This window comes from Canis lupus, chromosome 4 (assembly GCF_048164855.1).
Source record: "Canis lupus baileyi chromosome 4, mCanLup2.hap1, whole genome shotgun sequence".
Lineage (NCBI taxonomy): Eukaryota > Metazoa > Chordata > Mammalia > Carnivora > Canidae > Canis > Canis lupus.
Genome location: NC_132841.1, coordinates 34,483,549 through 34,506,220, shown reverse-complemented (window position 1 = coordinate 34,506,220; position 22,672 = coordinate 34,483,549). Strand labels below are relative to the sequence as shown.

Sequence of the window (22,672 nt, the reverse complement as noted above, 5' to 3'; positions counted from 1 at the left end):
ACCTAACTTTTAAGTACCTGATACACTTCTAAGGGGGCACCTGCTTCAAAGGTTTTCCTGACCCGTGTGTACAGTTAGGATGTTTGGTGGTCATAGTTTAGGTGAGGACCTCAGAATTTGAAACTCGCAAGCCATGAACTGACCTCTGCTGTGGCATACATGATTTCCGGGTACTTAGGGGGCCACTGTCGAACAGGAATTGGCAAAATGAAAGCGTGTCAATACTATTCTGCTAAAACTTGTACACATGTATCATCCTTTTTATTTTAGAAAAAAGGAATTATATCCACTACATTGTAAGCTGCTTTAAAAAAATTTAACAGTACATCAAATTCATGCCTTCAAATTAGGAGATATAGCTTGAATTCATTTCTTTAATATTTATATGCTAATCCATAATATGCATGCACTGCATTTTATTATAGTTTCCTTTTGAGAGATAAACATGTTTACCCTGGGTTTCTTTCCTTGTTCCTATCCTTCGCTGTCTTCTTTCCTTCTCCCTCCCCTCCTTTCTTCTTTCTTTCTTTCTGTGATGGTCCCCCCCAAAAAATACAAACAATGCTCCAATAAATATTCTTAAACATTTTTTTCCTTGTAAGATAAATCCCCCAAAGTGGCCAAAGGGTACATGTATTTTCAGTTTTAATCTGTATTGTCACATTGCTTCTCAAGTAAGTTTGCAGCAATTTACACTCTTGTCAGCAATGAATGAAAATATTTATTTCTTCACATCCTTGCCTGAACTGAAGTTTCCATTCTTCTTCATTTTTGTCAATTTGATGGCTAAAAAAAAAAAAAAAAATTATGTTCTGTTTTAAATTTGCTGCTTGTGAATTTGAACATTTTATTTATTAGCTGTTTTTGTTAGCTTTTGCTGCCTCATAAACCACCCCCAAAACTTGGTGGCCCGAAGCAGCAGCTATCCATTCAGCTTACGAGTCCGTGGGTCCGCAGTCTGGGTTGGGTTGGGCCTCGACTCCTGGGCCCGGCGCAGGCCCCTCGGGGGTGGTTAGCAGCTGGCAGCTAAGCAGCTGTGGCCCCTGCAGCCACTAGCTGTTGACTGGGGTCGGGGACGGGAGTGGCTGCGGCCGTCCTCATGCACCAGGGTGGCTGGGCCACGGGGGGCAAGGCGGGTCTGCAGAGCAGCTGCGCCAGGCGAGCCCACCACCAACTACTTGTCTCTGCTCCTGTTAGGACTGTCGCTTTCCCTGGGCCAAAGCAGGTGGAATGGCCAGTGGGCTGGAGGTGGGGCCAGAGGCACAGAAATAGACCCCATCTCCTGATGGGGGAGTCGTGTGGGTGTTGTTGGCAATCGCCCCCATGAGCCTTTTCTTTTTCTTTAAGATTTTATTTATTTATTTGAGAGACAGAGACAGAGAGAGACAGAGAGAGAGAGCGCGCACGGGCAGGGGGAGGGACAAGCAGACTCCCCGTTGAGCAGAAGGCTGAAAGCGGGGCTGGATCCCAAGACCCTGACCTGAGCCGCAGGCAGTGGCTTCACTGACTCAGCCACCCCGGTGGCCCCCACATTAGCCTTTTCTAATTTCTTCTTCTCTGCATTGCATTTTGCAATCTTTGTTCTTCTGTTTTCTTATGAATTCTAAGGGAGTTCTGTGTTTAGTGGTGTTAGCCGGGTGCCTGTCATATCCACTAGAAATAGATTCCCTCATCCTTCATGTATCTCTAGGCTTTGTTTATGATATCTTTTACTGTATTAAAATAATCTGGTTTAAGAAATTCTTCCTCATTTCAAGGTGAGATAATACTCGTGTTCCTAGTATTTTCTCTCCTCAGGGTTTAGTCATTTTATTGTTTCCATTGCATATGATTTTTTAATATACTATATATCTTAGGTAGCTTTGATTTATTCTGATTTATTCAAGCATTCTTTATTACATTTATTTATTAAGTATCATTTTTTACACAGAATTCGATTTCTTAGACTTATAATATTCCCATATATATTTTGTTGACGGGGACTGCAGAACAATATCCTTTGACATAACAACCCCACCTCTAGGAGTTTATCCTGCAGAAATAATTGATCAAGTGGACAAGAGATAACGAACAAGACTGTTCACTGCAGCATTATAATAGTGAAGAATCGGGAACTATTCTATTTTTGGGAGAGGATTAGATAACCAAACAGGACAATAAAATATTACTCAGCTGAAAGTATGTATGGTATGATTCCACTGTGATACTACTCTTCAACTATCTATATATTCATATTTCCCATACCCAAAGGTACAAATACAGCAAGCGAATATTCTAAAATATTCACAGATGTGTTTTTCTGCTCTTTCTGTGCCAGGCCCCCAAACCCCTCAAACAAGGTCATTTCTGGGTCCTGCTGTAAGGAGGAGATGATAATGCTACTGCAGAACATGAAACCACTAGAAGCAAAGGCTTATTATGGGGTCTCCAGGCTGAGTCAAAGGGCTCTCGACCTCAGGCTTATGTCATACGCCTCGGGTATCCCAGCTGGCCATCTGACCCACAGAGAGGAAGTGAAGATCACAGATCATACCCACCTTAGGAACAGAGGATCTGAGTCAAAAGAGTGCTCTTGGAGTGTAGTGGGCATCAGGGAGGACTCGGTGTCTGTGAGGCTCTCCCAGAGTGAAGAATGAAAGCTGGGTCACAGGTCTCAGATCACTGGTCATGGGTGTCAGAGACCCCACCAGAACTCCGTGGGCTTGTAACCCTTGCAAACGTCCCCTGAGCAGAGCCAGCCGGCTGCAGCATCAGAATAGAAATTTCTCTTAGAGCCCTGAGAGAGCCCAAGAAGGTTTGAGGGATGAGTGGGAGAGCATGCAAAAGTTTTCCATGTGAAATAGAGATCCAAAACTGCTGGACCAGAAGGGAGCTCCCAGTCGAGAAAGGTGTTCCAGAATGTTTGACATGATTGATAAGTAGATTTGGGAAACTTGATGTTTCCCAGAGCCTGCCAGTTGGGTTAGATCCTGCAGACCAAAGCCAGACAAAAGGTATCTCTCTGCTTACTCAAGCAAAGTCAGATGGTAAGTGAGGGCCAGACACCCCACAGACCTGGCTACCATGTCAGCCCCCTAAGTTGAAGATGCAAATCCAAGTAAAAGAAGTGGGGAGGGCACCTGGGAGGCTCAGGGATTGAACATCTGCCTTTGGCTTAGGTCGTGACCCCAGGGTCCCGGGATCAAGTTCTGCATCGGGCTCCTTGCATGGAGCCTGCATCTCCCTCTGCCTGTGTCTCTGCTTCTCTCTCTGTGTCTCATGAATAAATACATAAAATCTTAAAAAAAAAAAAGTAGGGGGGTGGGTTAGTTAAAAAACATTTATTTGAGTGTAATCTACTGCTTGAAAAAGTGTCTGCCACTAGGTGGAATGGGGGGCTCGAGATTGAAAGAAAATTCAGGTACAGAAAACTAAAGCTGCCCTCTTTTGCACACCTGAATTTTTGGCCTGTGAAACTCATGCCCTCTACATATATATTTAGACATGCACAGAAAACATCTGCAAGAATTCATAACAAGCTTTTCCCAGTGGTAACAAAGTTTAATTTCCTACACTGAACATGGATCACTTTTGCAATAAAAATGCAAATCTAGAAAAATATTTCAAAGTATGTCATGTTCATTGTAGGCAATTTGGAAAATATGAAAAGTACATTTAAAAATTAAATCATCTGAATTCCCACCATGAAAATAACTATCGTTAATATTTTTATTTTCTTTTATATGTGCATACATTTTATTTTCTTTCATATGTGCATACATAGATGGGCACATATTCAAAGTATATATATTCTTTTTACAAAATCAGAATTATATTAGTATTTGCCATCTACTTTTTATTCTTTTTAATGTTGTTAAAGAAAGAGGATTTTCCCATGCTATTAAATGTTTTTTGAAAACACCCCTTGAAAGGTACATGCTCGGGATACCTGGGTGGCTCAGTGGTTTAGCGCCTGCCTTCGGCCCAGGGTGTGACCCTGGGGTCCTGGGATTGAGTCCCATGTCGGGCTCCCTGCATGGGGCCTGCTTCTCCCTCTGCCTGTGTCTCTGCTTCTCTCTCTGTGTCTCTCATGAATAAATGAATAAAATCTTAAAAAAAAGGTACATGCTCTGTGAGGTATATACTGTATTACATAGAATATATAACTAATTTTATATGTATAAACTTATATATAAAATCTGTGTTTAGAAATTATTATACTATTTATACTATAGAAATTGTTATGCTACTATTTATACTATAATACATTTAATATAGAGTAATATACTATATAGTAATAATATAGTAATAACAATATAGTAATAGACTATATATAGTAATTTTAAAATACATTACTATGTTAAAATAATTTTTACTTTATTTTTTATTTTTTAAAGCTTTTATTTATTTATTCATGAGAGACCCAGAGAGAGAGAGAGGCAGAGACACAGGCAGAGGGAGAAGCAGGCTCCATGCAGGCAGCCCGATGCAGAACTCAATCCCAGGACCCCGGGGTCATGACCTGAGCCAAAGGCAGGCGCTTAACCGCTGAACTACCCAGGCATCCCTTGAAATAATTTTTAAATAAATAGCTACATATTATACACAAAAATTACTATGTATTATATATATATATATATATATATATATATATATATATATATATATATATATGCAGATGAGAAGATGATGGTTATAAAGGGTAATTAACTTACCCAGGGACACTGAGCTAGCATAAGGTACAGCTGGGATTTTAACCTCTACCTTCCTGACTATTAAGACCAATCCTCCCAAGGCTGGAAGAATAAATGAGTAAATGTCACAGGTTGGTGGGAAGTACCTAGCATGTGTCGGTGCTTAATAAATAAAATTCTTCTCCCTCATCCTGCCTTGCAGTCCCCAGGCGGGCAGCTCGTAAGCCCCACCTGGTTTCTGCTTCTGTGTCCTGGTTTGTATCCACCCTCTCACAGTAGTCCTCGTTGCTTAAGCTGCTACTTCAGGAGCTCTTCCCTCTGGACCAGAGCCTTCGCTGTGGTCTGCTCTCTGAGGTTCTGGCCGGCGCCCTTCTCCAGCCCAGCTCTGGCCCTGTCGCCTTTGCATTTCCCACCCCCGCTGGCGCCATGTTGTTACCATGGACCTACAGTGCTTTGTGTTCAGGTCATCCACAAGTATAACAGAACCTTCCACAAAGCACAAGATTTAAACAGTTCAGGCAGCCAAAGTTCTCCCAGTGCCCCTTTAAATTTAAAGCGATCAATCCAATGAGTTATTGTGGAAGCAGTAACTGGGTTTCAGCTGGGAAAAGTCTAGGGTCTATAAAATTCAGATAAATCATTCTGGAGATATATATCTAGAGCTGTAAGTCACCCAGACATCAATAGAAACAAATGCTTCTTGAATTTCTTTTTTGGAAGTCACATCATTGCGTGTGTATCCCAGAATCTGCATTCATTATTCACTCTAGTAGCTTTGGAGAGGCCTGGGGATGGCATGGTGCCAGGAACTCTTGGGGTCCATTCACAAGATCACTCCTCTGAGCTCAGCTTCCTGAGAAAAGAGCTTAAGTTAAGCAAGACTGTCCCTCTCCTGAAGATTCGCTACACCCGGGTTGGAAAACCCAAATGCCTCCTTGGTCTAGGCAGATAAGGTAAATGAGGGCAGAGGACTGGGGAAAGACAGTAGAGAGTGACAGGAACTGGGCAAACTGGACAGGGCATGCCCCATAGCAAGGCCTTCAAATTCTTGTGGGGGCCAACATTCTCTACCAGTTTGCTACCCCATCTAACAGGTGTGTGGTAGCAGAATAATGCCTCCCTGTCCTCTTTTCCCCAAAGTCATGTCTTAACCCCTGGAAACTGTGAATATGGTAGGTTGTATGGCAAAGGAGAGGTTGCAGATGGAATTAAGATTGCTAATCTGCTGACCTTAAAATAAAGAGAGTTGCCTGGATTATTCATGTGGGCCCAGTGTAATCTTGAGGGTCCTGAAAAGTGGAAGAGGGAGCCAGAAGAGTCAGAGGACTGTGTGACTATTGAAGATAGGTCCAGTGAGATGCACTGCTGCTGAATTTGAAGAAAAAGCAGCACCATGTGCCATGGAATGAGAATAGCTTCTGAAAGTTGGAAAGAACAAGGAAACAGGTTCTATCCTCCGGAAGAGCCTCCGGAAAAGAGTAAGCTCTGCTGACATGATTTTTAGCCCAGGGAGACCCATATTGGAATTCCAACTTGCAGGACTCCAAAGTAATAAATCTGTGTTGTTTGAGCTTTTAAATTTGGGGTAATTTTTTGCAACATTAAGAGAGAACTAACCAAAAAGACAACCTACAGGATGGGAGAAGATATTTGCAAATGTCTTATTGATAAAGGACTAGTATTCAAAATCTATAAAGAACTTACCAAACTCAACACCCAAAAAAACAACCCTGTCAAGAAATGGGCAGAAGACATGAACAGGCATTTCTCCAAAGAAGACATAACACATGGCTAAGAGACATGAAAAAATGTTCAACATCACCCGGCATCTGGGAAATACAGATCAAAACCACCTCACGCTGGTCAGAATGGCTATAATTAACAAGTCAGGAAATAAACAAATGTTGATGAGGATGTGGAAAAAGGGAAACCCTCTATCCTGCTGGTGGGAATGCAAGCTGGTGCAGCCACTCTGGGAAACAGTATGGAGGTTCCTATAAACCTCCAATTGCGCTACTGGGTTTTTACCTTAAAGATACAAATGTGGTGTTCTGAAGGAGCACCTGCACCCTGATGTTTATAGAAGCAATGTCCACAATAGCCAAATTATGGAGAGAGCCCAGCTTTCCATTGACAGGTGAATGGATAAAGAAAATGTGGTATAAATATACAATGGAGTATTGTTCAGCCACCCCCCCCCAAAAAAAAGAAAGAAAAAAGAACAAGAAATATTACCATTTGCAATGATGTGGATGGAACTAGAAGGTATTACGCTAAGTGAAATAAGTCGACCAGAGAAACACAATTATCATATTAATTCACTCATGTAGAATTTAAGAAACAAAAGAGAAAATGGAGGGAAAAATAAAATAAGATGAAATCAGAGAGGGAGACAAGTCATAAGAGTCTCTCAACTCTAGGAGACAAACTGAGGGTCACTGGAGGGGAGGGGTGTAGGAGGACAGGGTAACTGGGTGATGAACATGAAGGAGGGCATGTGATGGGATGAGCACTGGGTGTCATATGCAACTGATGAGTCACTGGCCTCTACCTCTGAAATGAATAATACACTATATGTTAACTAATTGAATTTAAATTAAATTAAATTAAATTAAATTTAAGAAACCCCAGAGAACTAACATAGGTGGTGTCTTTTCTATAAACCAATTAAAAGAACATCCCAGTCTGCATCACGGGGCCCAACAAGGCCTTCTTGGATAGAGTGAGGTGGGAAGGAATTGACTTGACTTGGTTGTTGACGCAGGTGAGAGGGATTAACCCCTCCTCCCCTCCCCCTGCCCAGCTGCACACATCCCCACCCCCACCCCCCACCCCGGGCAGTTTGGGCGAGCAGGCAGAGAAGCCAACCTACTAACAAGGCACCAGGTGGAACAGGACCTGAGCAATGACCCATCTGTAGAATTCTGGCCTCAGGGCACAGCCGTTTGGCAAGGCCGAGTTTTCTAGGAGGCCACAACTGTCACTGTCCATTCTTAAACTAACCAGCCTTTGGCAGGTCTGAACAGCTATGCTCAAGTTTATTTGAGCAATTTTTGTTACTTTTAGGGAAATAATTTTAAAAAGGAATTTTACGTAATGCATTTCTGTGTGACTACTTTGGGTTCAATATGAGAGGTTTTTTTTTTTTTTTTTTTTTCTGGTGTTAGCAGATTTTAATTTTTTAAAGCTTTTTGAGTCAAAGATTAAGTGACTATATCTCTGATGCCCATTAGGGGCCAACAAAATTGGTTCCTGGCCTATTTTCCCACAGTTGCTACGTTGTTACAGGTGATGTCCCGTGGGCAACTGGGTTGTTGACAACCACGTGGACCTTCCTATGGGTCATAATTGGAGAGGCTTTTGTACATTTTCGGTGCTTATTCACTCTCCCTGCAGTGAAATCCTGGCTGTGTTGTGTCATGGTGTATCATCATGTGTCTGAGCCTCATATTTCTCATTTGTATAATGGGCATAATAACAGAAACTACCCCATAGGATTGCTCTATGCCTTCAAGGAGCTAAACCACATAAAGCATCGCCTAGCACAGAGTAAGTACTCAGATAAAAATAACAATTTCTCTTCCTTGTTCTTCTAAATTTAGAATCTATAATATGAAAAATTGGAGAATACTTGCTGTATTGAGTTTCAGGGGAGGAGAAGAGGGTAGAGTTTCATCCCAGCTGAGCCTTTAGATGTTGGCGATCCAGGAAGGGGTCTTGAGTGTGACAAAAATCACTCTCTCAGCACTGGGCCCTACATATAGATAAGTTCAGATGGTTTTTCCTGGAGAATTAGCCCTAGGGAGACAGTCTTTCCCATTCGCATTCCCCTGTCAAGAGCTTTGGGTAGCATCCCTGGAATGGAGGCATTCAGACCTCCTGAAGGAACTCCATTGGTTAATATACTAAGTTCAAAATCTTGTCTTGAATTGAGACCAGGTAGCTAACAAATCTGGTATGAGGAGTCTCGATGTTGATAGATCACATTGGTCTTATCTGGGTGATGAATACCTGTGGGAAGAAGAAAGTTCTTGATGAGAATAATTTTCTGATATTTAGTGTCAAGTCTATCAACTGTTAGACTAAACTAGGGTTTCTCAACCTAGGTACTATTGACATTTTGGGCCAGATCGTTCTTTGTGGTGGGGGACTCCCCTGTGCATTGTAGGATGTGTAGCCTCATGCCCACCCTCTACCCACTAGAGGCCAGTTAGTTAGCATCCCCCTCCCCAAGTCTGACAACCCAAAAAATCTCCTGATACTCCCAAATGTTCTCTGGGGGTGGGAGGATCATAATTGCTCCTGGTGGAGGCCCATGGGACTCGGTGATGGGGTCATAGAAATTTATCAGACTCAGCCTTTGCCATCAAAAACCTCACAATTTCTAGGGGAGACCCTCCTCCCCCACCGTGAGCAGTGGGCCATGATGGCATAGTCAGACTCACCACTGGGCTGACGGCATACCGAGGAAAGACTGAGATGGGCCAGGGAGTGGCTGTACCTCCACTACGGCTGCTTTGCTGGACACAAAGGCCAAAGACCCATTTATTGTAGTTATAGGTCAGTGTTTTGAATATCAGTTTTGGTTTCCTGATACCTACAGGGGCCAATCAGAGGGCACTCCTTTTTGTCCCTATTAGCAAATGACCCCAGACGGCTCTATATTTCGACTTCCTGAATCTGGTTTTTGTGTGTGAGAGCAGACACTTCCTATTGCTCAGTAGTCTCTGTCTCTAGCGTTTTTGCTCTTCTCTCAAAATGCTTGTCCTTGCTCAGACCCACTTGGGTTAATTAAATCAGAAGAAGTGGAGCCTGAACTAGGGTATTTTTCTAAAGCTTGCTAGGTGAACCCAGTGTACTTAAGACTGCCAGTATGAGACTGAGGAACTGTTTGGGTGAAGCAGATGGGGATGTGGGCTTGCTGAATCTCTCAAAATCTGCTCTCGGGCCTGGGCCAGCTCACGTCTGTAAAGTGGGGGAATGGCCACTTTGAGGCAATCAACACATTGTTTTAATTTATGAAATTAAATTCTGGTGACGGGCACTGAGGGGGGCACTTGATGGGATGAGCACTGGGTGTTATGCTATATGTTGGCAAATTGAACTCCAATAAAAAAATAAATTCTGTTGATCCAAAAAACAAATATGAATTAAAATTATTAAACTACTGTTAAAGCTTAGTATCAGAAGAGATTTTATTAATGTCATTTTAACCACTGTCTTTTAACTAGATATTTTTTAATTGAATCTCAAAATAGCTCACCAGAGATATTTAATGTCAGCTTTTTCTCTCAAACCAGAGTCAGGCTCTTCTCTTGAATAGAGTCTATGAGCTAGTTTTCAAAAGGTCCAGTTCTCATGAACATGGACTCAGGAATGAGGAGTGAATCATACCCACTTCAAATCAGTTCAGTTGCATTTAGTTCCAGACAGCTCACTTCAGTTTAATAGGACTCTGTGGTGCCCACTGTGGGCCCAGCACAGTCCCAGAAGTTGGGAGGCAGATGGGTAAAGAATCATCTCGTGAGGAATGCATGCATAAAGTGCACGGAACATACACTGTGCCCTACGCCTCTTCATCTTCACGTTCCCTGTGCCAGCCAGGAGGCATGTTGAATCGACAAGGGATCTGAACATTTCCATGTGTCTTCTGGGGAGGGCAGAAGACAGCTGCGTTCAGAATTGCCATGGAGAAGGAGAAAATGTCCTTTGGATAGGGCCATTCTGTGTAATCTGTGGTCAAAGGCAGGACATGGCTGAAATTTGAGAGACGTCTCAATGTCATGGGAGCCAAGTCAGCCAGGCAAGACCACCAGGCCTTCACCTAGCCAGGAAACGGACCACCAACCTCACCAACAAGACCAGCACATGGGGTGAAGAGACGGACAGACTAGCCTAGATGAGCTGGGTCAGAGGAGCATGCTCCATTCCAAGACCCTCCATACCATTAGGTCATGAAAACCTGTCATGGGAAGAAGGAGCAGGGTCAAGGGGAGGATATCTAGAAGACATCCGCTAGAGCCAACAAAACCTGGAATCCTGGAGAGACACACCTATGGATACGTCTGTTTCCCTGGTCCTCAAGGGTGGGGATGGAGAATTGTGAAGAACATTCTGGAAAATAAGAGGCTAGGTTATCTTTGCACATTGAGTAAAAGGAGTAAGTTTGCAACTTAGCTATAGATCATGTCATCTGTTCAGATCTGTTGTTTGTTGTCATTGATTTGTTCCAACAGTATTTATCAAGTGAGTACTGTGTTCTCAGCATGGAGTGTCTGGCTGCTTTTAAGGGCCAGGATTTGCATTAGGCACTGGAGGCTCAAGCAGTGACAGCCCTCATCCTTCTGGAGACTGCAGTCAGCATGGGGAGAGCAAATAAAGAGATCATCTTTATGCCAGCCGATGCCAGGTGCTTCATATGTATCATCTTTGTAATGCTTCATAGCAACCTCATTTTGTAAATGGGGATAAAAGGAGCATTGGTCATGCTGAGATGGAGCAGAAAGGTTAGGGTGGATTTGGGTAGACACAGACACAGACGCCCGTGCGCACACACGCACTTTGTGAAAGACGGCCACACACTCCTTTACACCGTAGTTATCTCAAGTGCCTCTCAGCAGCTGGCCCTGATGCTTGGAGTTCTGGAAAGACATGTCTTCGGGGTTTTCTTGAAGTCCTGGAGAGGGTCACAGCTGCAGAAGTGTGACTTACAACTCTTCTGTTCTGAGAGGAGATGCCGCATCGCAGATCCCACAGGCGGCAGACAGGGGCCGTTTTGGCTCACAGACCTTTCCTATTTGACTGTAGACCTAGACTCATTCCTTCTGGGGTATGGAGGGACACTCACGGTTTGAAGAAAATAACTAATGGGGAATTGTAGGTATCTGCACGTAGGGGAGCAGGGTGGCCTTGAGTGTGAAGCAAGCCTGCTAAACCTGTTTTCCATATGCTGAACTGTTTAACACTAGTGTTGACAACTCGAGGTCTAGTTACAAAATGATATAAAACCTTGGGGATCCCTGGGTGGCCCAGCGGTTTAGCACCTGCCTTCAGCTCAGGGCGTGATCCTGGAGACCCAGGATCGAGTCCCACATCGGGCTCCCTGCATGGAGCCTGCTTCTCCCTCTGCCTGTGTCTCTGCCTCTCTCTGTCTCTGTCTCTGTCTCTCATGAATAAATAAATAAAATCTTTTTTTAACAAAATGATATAAAACCTCAAATCCATTAAAACAAAGGCACGGTGTTGAGCACCAAATAATCAAGGACCGGAAAACTTAGGCTACAGGAGACTCGGAATATGGTTCTGAGCTTCCTGGTAGGCAAGACAATGACGGACGCGGATAGGCTGTGTAGCCCACACTGCCTACCATAAAGAATACCAGTCCACTGGGAGAGAGGTTTCTATTCTGTGTTTTATTTTTTAGTTTAGAGCTCTGGGAGACATTTATCACATCAGTCTGTAGATAAGGGACGGAGAACAACATAATGGATAGTGTCTTTGCTAGCAGTTTTACAAACAATGCAAATGTGATTCATATGACTGCTTCTTATATCAGCCCTGGCTGAAAGCCAAAGGCATAAACAATGTGATATTCTAGTTCAGTGCAAATTCTTCTGTGGAAAGCTGAAATGATATCATTCAGACTTGGAGCTTCCTAGGGATTTGATTTGGCACAAGGTAGAGCTTAAAAGCTTTAGAAGAATTAAAGTGTGTTTCATAGTTTGTCTTGCTGGCCAGCTTCTACTTCATTTTTAAGATGTAGCTCCAGCATCGTCTGCTCCAAGAAACCTTCTCTGACCCCTCCAGGTCGAGTCAGGTGCCCTGCTGTGTGCTCCCCGAAGCCCTGTGTGCTCCTCCTCTCCAGAGCACTCTTACCTCCTCATACCTGATTATGTGCCTGTGCTAAAGGCAGTGAGATCCTGAAAGGCATGCCCGCACTTACGTTTGTATTCCCAGCTTGTACGGTGGTTTGGATATCGTAAGCCTTTGTGATGTCGACTAGCTATGCCCAAACTCAGAGCGGTTCTTGGTATAGGGACACGTGGTACAGAGAGTGGTTCGAATCCGGGCTTTGGTACCAGAGTGCTGGGTTCAAATTAGGGCCTCTGCCACTATCTAGCTTTGCTGCCTTGGATGAGTTAATGAATTACTTTGTGCCTCAGTTTGTTCACCTGAAATACGGGACTAATATTAGTACCTACCTCATAGGATCGCTGGCGGAGTTAAGGGAATGGATGCATGGAATGCACCCAGTGCAGTGCCTGATGCACAGACGCTGCCAAGTGTGTAATTGGCTGCGATGACTGGTGTCTCTGACATCCCAGCAGCTCTTCCGCTAGGGTTAGAGGACAGACGGGCTGAGCTGTGGTCCACGCTGGGCCTGGCACACGGGATACCCACTGGTCACTCCAGAGCAGCACCTGTGCCGGGGGAACCAGGCTGACAGTCTGTGCTCATAGGCTTTCCAGGCTGCCTGTGTTTAGCAGTTGGACATCCCCATGTGTCCTTCTCAGAGCTCCCTGTCCAGCTACACGGGGGCAGGGTTTTGTGATTCCCAGATTGGAACTCCATCTCTGAAGCTTTCCAGCCTCCTCCAGATGGTGTCTTGCCCTGCCTCGGTTTCCCTCAGGTGGCAGTTCAGAAATCTTTGGCTCCCAGCACACTTGGGATCTTCTCTTGCTCAGTCTTTTATTCCCTGTGTGAACTAGGGTGAGTAACATACGTCTGCAATCTCTACTGTCTCATCTTTAATGGTAGGGTTGATGGTACCGCCTGACGGGGTGGCTATTGCAAGGATTCAGTGAGGTCATCCACGTACAGCACTTGGCTGGGACCTGGCGTGTGGTTAGTCCATATTCAGTGTAAGAACCTGCTGTTTTATGAAACTTTTCTGAGGTCTGCACCCAGCATTTCTCCTCATGACATTAACTCACTTTGGAGTTCATCTTTGTCAAAATAGACAGGAAAACTGGCAGAGCCGAGAATGGGAGCGGAGGGGAGCTTCTGAGCAGCGCCCGGGCCTCCTCTCCTCGCCGCACCTCGCTCTCACGGCCTGCCCGCCCTGCTGCCTGCGACCCACCCAGAACAACTTCCACCATGGCCACCTCTGCGAGTTCCCACTTGAACAAAGGCATCAAGCAGGTGTACATGTCCCTGCCTCAGGGCGAGAAAGTGCAAGCTATGTATATTTGGATTGACAGGACTGGAGAAGGATTACGTTGCAAGACCCGGACCTTGGACAGTGAGCCCAAGGGTGTTGAAGAGTTGCCTGAATGGAATTTTGATGGCTCTAGCACCTTTCAATCTGAAGGCTCCAACAGTGACATGTATCTTGTCCCTGCTGCCCTGTTTCGCGACCCTTTCCGCAAGGACCCCAACAAGCTGGTATTCTGTGAAGTCTTCAAATACAACAGAAAGCCTGCAGAAACCAATTTAAGGCATACCTGTAAAAGGATAATGGACATGGTGAGCAACTAGCACCCCTGGTTTGGAATGGAGCAGGAATATACTCTCATGGGCACAGATGGGCACCCTTTTGGTTGGCCTTCCAATGGCTTCCCTGGGCCCTAAGGTCCATACTACTGTGGTGTAGGAGCAGACAAAGCCTATGGCAGGGATATCGTGGAGGCTCACAACCGGGCCTGCTTGTACTCTGGCATCAAGATTGCTGGGACAAACGCTGAGGTCATGCCTGCCCAGTGGGAATTCCAGATAGGACCCTGTGAAGGAATCGACATGGGAGATCATCTCTGGGTGGCCCGTTTCATCTTGCATCGTGTATGTGAAGACTTCGGAGTGATAGCAACCTTTGATCCTAAGCCCATTCCCAGAAGCTGGAATGGTGCAGGCTGCCACACCAATTTCAGCACCAAGGCCATGCGAGAGGAGAATGGTCTAAAGTACATTGAGGAGTCCATTGAGAAACTGAGCAAGCGGCACCAGTACCACATCTGAGCCTACGATCCCAAGGGAGGCCTGGATAATGCCTGGCGCCTAACTGGATTCCATGAGACATCCAACATCAACGACTTTTCCACTGGCGTGGCCAACCCTGGTGCTAGCATCCACATTCCCTGGACTGTCGGCCAGGAGAAAAAGGGTTACTTTGAAGACCGTCGCCCCTCTGCCAACTGCGACCCCTTTTCGGTGACAGAAGCCCTCATCCGCACATGTCTTCTCAACGAAACTGGCGATGAACCCTTCCAGTACAAAAATTAAGCGGACTAGACTTGCAGCCATCGAACCCCTCCTAATTAATTCTCCATCCTGCCTCCGTGTTTGCCCCTCTCTTGACTGTCCTAATAGCTGTAACTCAAAGGGCAGAATATCAAGGTCTTTTTTATTCCTCATGCCCAGTTAATATCTCTTGCTTTCTTTGGCCAGGATAGAGGAGTCAAGTTCTTAATCTTTTTTACACCCCCCCCTTTTTTTTCCCTGTCACTGAAAGCTATCTAGTATGTTAATAGGGAGGGGGGTAGGGAGACATAACCACTGTTCCCATTTCATCAGGTGTGTTTGTCCAATAGGCGTTGCTATCCAGACAGAGAATAGTGTTTGTGAAGGGAGGGGGAGGGCTCTTTCTTCCGAGGTAGCTGAGTGTTGGGGAGAGGGAGGGTTACTTACTCTGGGGTTAGGTTAGGATTTCCCCTCCTGGTGGGAAGTTCCACTTTGAATAAGGTTATAACCAACTTTCTATTAAAAGTGAGACTTAAGAGAGAATCAGGCAGGAATATGCCTCCCGTTGTCCTGGTGCAGGGCTTCCCCAACCTGGGGTGAGATAGCCCTCACCTGAAGACAAGCTCAGCGTAAGGATGGATTGACCTACCTTAGCAGAAAAAGTTCTTATTGCTTGGTCCTCCATTTATAACACAAAGCAGAGTAGTATTTTTATATTTAAATGTAAAAACAAAAAAAATTATATATATGGGTGTGCAGATATGTGTGGTTTTTTTCCTAAAGGAGGAAAAATATTCTGGTCACGGAGAGCCAGACTTGAGGTGAATAGTCTGGAAATAAGGATCTCCTACTGAGTGGAGACTTGGTATTCCCTCACTGCCACTATAGGGCTCCCATGTGCCCTGCCCACCCTTTTGCAATTGGGGGTAGACACCGGTAGGTTGACAGGTGGAAAGCACAGTGTAGAAGGAGGAGTCACCTGAGCCCCGTGGCTTTGGTTTAAAAGACACACATATTTCTAAACACAGAGGTTTAGAAATAAAGAGTTGGCTGGTCAACTTGCATATTACTGACAAGGGGTTATTGGGATTATTTTCTGATGGGACTAGCATGTCACTAAAGCAGGCCTTTTGATATATTAAAATTTTTTAAAAAGCAAAAATAAAACAAACAAACAAACAAACAAACAGGAAAACTCGGGAGGACTCCAAGTTCCCAAGTGGATTTATCCCAACGGTCCCAAGGTCCTTAGGGCTCAGTTGTGCCCGCCAACCTGAGCCTGGAGGTATAGGACTCCCTGCAAGCCCCCTCCCACAAGGCCTTCCTGCAGTAGGTAGACTGCCTGGCACTTGGGCCCCAGCCTGGCCAGCGACCCCAGCTGATCCTCCTGGCTTCCCATCTGCCAATGTTCATCCAGGCCAGGAGAAGCTGTTCACTGCCCTGTTCATACTAACTGCATTTTCCGTTCTAAAAAGGCACAAGGTATTTTATTTGCTAAGAAGGATTAGGAAAAAAATTTAAATACTTTTTATCATAGTTGTACAGAAAGGGATTTGTGAAGTGGTTTTGTTGAGAAAAAACATGATGTTGTTCATGTAAATATGGTAGTTGTGCACTAGAGTCAAAGAAGAAGCCATGAGTTTCGGGTTTGCAGAGAAATCTGAGGCCTGCAGGGACACACACATGCTCCCGAATACGCATGGTGCTGGGGACCACACATGAGCATCTAGACTCGCCGAGGAGTGGCCCAGAGCTGGCTCTGAGCCGCCATTTTGGTTGAGCGTGCTCTAGGTGAGCGGCCATCCCTACTGTGGGTTTTTTGGTGTTTTCCATCCCGGCCACTAGGGGCATTTCCAGCCACTATTTTGGGGCATACTGTAGGCACTTAGGATTCGGAGCAATTTGTCTCTATACTTGTTATATTGAGAGCAGGGGGATGTTTTACTTTCCTGCCTTCACGGTTTTGCTCATCCTTGTTCTTCCTACGCAGGATTTTAATGACGTCCTTTTCCCTTCAGGTCTCTCTAAACGTCCTCACCCTCCCAGCCCAGCCCATCCATGAAGCCTTTCCTACTCCTCTAGCCTGCTCTCCCTTCCCTGTCGGAGGCTGTCCGGACAGCTCGCCTGTCCACAAACAGCACGCCTCATCTGTCCCTCATCTCCCTCCTCCTGATAGAACCTGGACTGACTGGGGAATGAGACATGGTGTTTGGCTTCCCTTGTTGCCCGCAGGCTCACCCTCACCAAGGACAGGATGCCTAGGAAACCCTCACCCTAGATTTATGTTAAAGGAGCCCAGATCCCTGTATTCTGTAGATTTTTAAATCATTCATCCTTCTAGAGGGATGTGTTGATCAAAGTGAGCCAGTGTGTTTGAACTATTTCTTTGAACAGGCTATTATAAATCCCCAGACCTCATGCACATCCATTGATATAATGTCAGTCCTGAGGTTACTGACGGATCTTTCCCTCACCTTACCTTGGGTTGGCTGTTTATTTAAATGGGCGGTGGAATGAAGTTGTCAGATAAGAATCTGACATCCTTCCCCTCGAGCAGTGATAAACAGAACCTAAGCCTAAAATGGACTGTGGGCTTGATCAAGAATTCTCTGTGAAATCGTACCTGTTTGGTTGTATGTTCTCCCAAAGAACACACCGTCCCAAAAAGCCTCCAGGGGCTGTAGATTAGAGTAGAGAAGGCAGCTGTCCCTCTCTCACCCCAAAGTCTGGGCAGGCAGCCTCAGCGCCCCAAAGCTTACGAAAATGCATTCTTATGAGAAGTTTTAGATTTTGGGTTCTCTGCTAGCTTTTCAGGGTTGGTGCAGGAAAACAATGTTCCCTTTGTTTCTAGTTTTGCTAGGAGTTGCCCTTCATACTCAGCCCTGGCAATGGACATACTCATCCCTACTGGGTCCTCCTGCAGCCTTCTGTACCAGTCAGTGTTCTCAGTTGCCTACAAGCACTTACTCTAGCTAGCTTGAGCAAAAAGGGAATTTACTGTCCTCTGATCAACTTCTGACTTATGGGTTTCTGATTGGTGAGCCAATTCTGATTGGTTGCCCATACTATTGCCTACTTTCCCCTACATGATTCTAAAATAACAGTAAAGTTAAATGTTAGAAACCAGCAAGATCAAAGAGTACATGAGAAGAGACAGCAGTGGGGGAGAGCTTGGAGCTAGTTTTTAGAAAAGTAGAAAGTACGTGGAAGAAGGGGACCTGGTTCAACAGATTAAGGATATAATACCTTCAGTGCCTGATGATAGAGATGCAGGGAAATGAGCTGGTTCTCTCTGCTCTGAGAGCCTCGCACCCGGAGACCCCAGAAAGTGGGGATGGGGTGGGTAGCAGAAACGGGGAAATTTGACAAAGATTTGCATTTGCATGGTGGGTAGTGGGACTTGTACTTCTTTCGCCTGCCGTGCTCCCAGAATGCCAGCAGCGGGAGCATACCATTCACAGAATAGTAAAAGAATCTTTTCTGGAGAATCTGAACAACTCTGGAGAAAAGACCTCCAAGAGCTGAGACTGTAGAGGAGAGGGGTGGGCCTTGCGATGCAAAGGCAAGGAAGCCCACCAATCCTGCCATGCACCCACAGGCCACACCCATGCCTGTCAGGGACATTTTGAATGCCTGGGTGGCTCAGTTGGTTGAGCTTCTGACTCTTAATTTCAGCTCAGGTCATGATCTCAGGGTTGTGAGATCACGATGGGCATGGAGCCTGCTTGGATTCAATCTATCTCCCTCTGCCCCGCCCCCTTCTCTCACTTAACAGCAGAAAAAAAACAAAACAAAGAAAAATATAAAAAGACAACTCAAGATCATTATGCATTTGAGGAACTTATAGGAACAAAAAAATACAAAACAAACATAAAAAAGGAATCCAGGACAAAGTTAGTTTAGGGAACAGCACATCAAAATCCTGTCACTGATTATCTTAAAAAGATTTTTAAAAAGTTACATCCTTAAGACATGAACAGGATGCTATGAAAAAGAACAGAGAACACAAAATAGCAGCTGAAGATTAAAAAAAAAAATGTGACAACTACAATTGTAAAAATCCAGTGGAAGTTTTAGACAAAATTGAGGAAAGTAAAACCCAGAGTAACGTAGTATAAAATGAGAGAGAAGAATTGACAGGAGTGAGTGGCTTCATCCAGGAAGTTCAATATTCTTCTGAGAGAAATTCTGGAGAGAGAACTGAAAACAATGGAGAAAGCAAACAAAACAAAACAAAACAAAACAACAATAACAAAAAAAACAAGAATTAAGTCTTAGAGCTAAAGGACCTGTGTCTCCAGGCTACACAGCCCTACCAACCATTTAGCTCTTCACCAAAATAAATGAAAAGAACACCCATATCAAAGCACTGCAATGGTAAGACTCAGAGCATCAGGGAGAGATGGGAAGACAGAGAGAAGAGCAGGAGAAGGACGAAGAGCGGTGGTATTCAAGGAACAGGAGCGAGAGGAATCGGAATGGCATTAGGATGCTGCAGAGGGACACTGGATGCTAGAAGATACTGGAGAGACACTTTCTGTGGAAGAACTCAGATTGCCATAGCCTAAGGTATTAAGTAAAACAATCCATATGGCAGCAAAATTTTTTTTTAAAAAGATTTTATTTATTTATTTAAGAGAGAAAGAGCACAAAGCAGAGAGAGGGAGAAGCAGGCTGCCTGCTCCGTGGACTCTATCCCAGGACCCCGAGGTCATGACCTGAGCTGCAGACAGGCACTTAACTCACGGGCCACCCAGGTGCCCCTGTGGTAGCAAAGTTTAAAAAAAAATTTCATATAGGCAAAGACTAACAAATTTACACCTCATGGACCTTTTCTTAGGAAAATACTCTAAGATGGGCTTCAGAAAAATAAAATAAAAGCCAAAAGAATAGTAAGCAATAAGAGGTACAAAGATTGCAAGCAGTAGAGCAGAAAGGGAGGTGTCAGGATGGTTGCTGGTCATCCAACCCAAGACCAAGGGTCCGCGTGGGAGCAGGGGAGACAGGGCTCTGACAGGCTGTCACTGAGGTGTCAAGGGATGAAAGATTATTTTACACGGTTGAGCATTTAGGCATGTATACTATAGCACTTGTGTAAATAACTACAAATTGAGGCCATTGGCCCCAAAGAAGCAGAAGTTGTATGAGCAAGGAAGTAACCATCATAGTCCACTACTTGGCTCAGTAGGGAATGGTATCTCATGGTCCGAATGGAGTCAACGCTTTTGATTTTATTTAAAAACCGTGATACAAGTCGATGGGGAATATTGGGACAGGAAATGAAAGGCTGAAGGGTTGTGTAAGAAGTTAAGTCCTCATTCCCGTAGCCGGAGGATAATGGACGATGCTAACGTCCAAAACTGAGCGACCAAGTGCAGCAGTGTGAACGTAAGATTGAGAAACACCGAACTGAATCCCAAAGAAATAGCTAAAGCGGTTAGGAGGGTTTGCCTCTGGAGGGCGGGACTAGAGCAGGAGTAGGGCCAGGGACTGCCACCTGTCAACAGGGGGGCTTTTAGTACCACTTATTTTTTTTTAAACATTTTAAAAAAAATTTTTATTTATTTATGATGGTCACAGAGACAGAGAGAGAGAGAGAGAGGCAGAGACATAGGCAGAGGGAGAAGCAGGCTCCATGCACCGGGAGCCCAATGTGGGATTCGATCCCGGGTCTCAAGGATCGCGCCCTGGGCCAAAGGCAGGCGCTAAACCGCTGCGCCACCCAGGGATCCCCCACTTGGTTTTAAGATATAATTTTGTATATAGAATAACAGGTTTATGAACTATGGTTCGTTGTTGTCAAAGTGTGCTTTGAAATTGCTCCATTTATGCTCCCTTAAAAAACCATGTTCTTGTTTAGCACATTGGTCTTACTAGTGTTTGATATTCAGATTTTAAAAATAAATATTATTTTTCCTTATTGCTTGTAAATAAGCAGCTGCAAAAAGTTTTAAAACAGAGTTAATAGGACATGGAAGGAACGTATTCGAATGATATTGGGCAGCTCGCAAAGATGGGCAGAAGGACGGGGAGTCAGGGCTGAAAACCTCTGGGAAGCCAGATGGTGGGGATGTGATCAAGGTCACTTCTAAGCACAGTCTAGACAGGCCACCGTCATTGGACTCACAACGCTACCCTCATTGCTGGGATTAACTTTTCAATTAGATCTTTGGGTCACTTTCTCACGGTTCGAGGGAGTCCATGGAGCTAAGCTTAGGTCTGTGGTGACCTGTGTCGCCTGGGGAGAGGGACCTTCTCCCTCTGCAGCCCCTCACCTCTGGCCGAGACACATACAGTGGGCGTCTCCACAAATCAAGGGTGTTCTGATATTGGATGGCGAAGACCCCACATGTGGCCAAGACCCCCATTCCTTGCATATGGGATGGCCCGAACCACTGGGGACCTGCCCATGGAACCGTAGCATATGCTGAGAACCACACATCGCTCTTGCCTTTCTCTCAGACCTTTCAGATGAAGAAGATGAGGCCCAGAGGAGTTACCTGAGGTAGAGGAGAAGCACGGACTAGCACCCAGGTCTCCTCCACGTACAGGTCTCCCTTGCCTGATCACCAGGAGGCCGGCCTGATAACCGCCCCCCCCTTAATAAATCCAAGAGGAAGAGCATGACGTCACAAGGCAGGAAGAAACCCCAGGCTGGTGTGAACCGTTGGGATAGAGAAGCAGACAGATTCCAACAGCACAGAATTCTCAAGGATGCTGTGGAGCCTTCCTCGAGGTTTAGAGCCCTGTGGGTCAGTCCCGGGTACGGCGGAAGGCAGGGGAGTGTGTGAGTGTGAGTGTGAGTGTGTAACTCCTAATTTACCAACCGTGTTCCGGGCAGCGGGGCAGCCGCTGTGCGCTGCAGCCCCGGGAGGTGGCGGCTTGGCTGCAGCGCCCAAGCGGCCGCCGTCGGAAGGGCCACGTCCCATGGTGGCGGGAGACCGGGGGCGCCTCTAGGCCAAGCTGGCGCCGCTGTTGCGCTGCTGCCCGGGAGAGGCTCTTGCCCGCCCGGGGCTCACAGCCGTGGCTCCGTCTCCCACGCCCTCGGGGCCGCCGCCCTGGCTCCCGCTGTCCCGAGGCTGGGCCCGTCCACCTCTGCTCTGCTGTGGCTGCGCCCCGCATCACATCGGATCTCCTCCTGTCCTTCCCCCTTCGCCCAGTGCCCGGGGACGGCCACATCCGGCCCGCGCTGCCTTCGCAACACTTGCACTGCATCCCCTCCTCTCCAGCCTGGGGCCCCACTCCGGGCCCGCTGCCAGCTGGCCCCCGCGCTCCTCGTGCTGGGGCACTTTCCTCCAGCGGCGGCCCCCCCACAATCCATCCTCTCCCGAGGACGCCTAGACCACCATGTACCCCCTCCCCCCCCGCGCTGTTCTGTTGCAGTCTTGAGATCTCGTGACATGTCTGCGTGTCCCTTGAACAAAGAAACTTCACACTCTGGGCGAGGTGGTCTTGATAAACACGGGGTTCAGCCAAGGTCGATGCTTTTCTGTGAGATGAGGACTTGTCTGATAGCGTGCCCCGCGGTTCCCCGAGGTGGGGATATCAGTGTGTCATATCTCAAACCTCCTGACCACAGTTAGGAGCTTGTGTTTTGCAGGACTTTTAGCATCTCCTGCATTAGGTTGCTGGGACTGCCGGAACAAAGCACCACGGCCTGGGCGGCCTAGACCACAGAAATGAATCGTCTCGTGGTTCTGGGGGCCCGAGGTCCAAGATCAAGGTGTCAGCAGGGGTGGTTTCTTTTGAGGCCTCTCTTCCTGCTTTGTAGATGGCTGTCATCTCATTGTGACCTCACGTGGCCTCTTCTCTATGAGCACGTA

At 45.9% G+C, this 22,672-nt stretch overlaps 1 protein-coding gene and 1 pseudogene across 3 annotated transcripts in view; both read left to right on the top strand.

Annotated features, from left to right (window-relative positions):
- The window catches only part of GRID1 (glutamate ionotropic receptor delta type subunit 1), a 638,858-nt gene that overhangs the window by 359,846 nt on the left and 256,340 nt on the right, over window positions 1–22,672 (top strand). The gene's annotated exons all lie outside the window — the stretch shown is intronic.
- On the top strand, window positions 13,651–15,270 carry LOC140632143 (glutamine synthetase pseudogene; annotated as a pseudogene).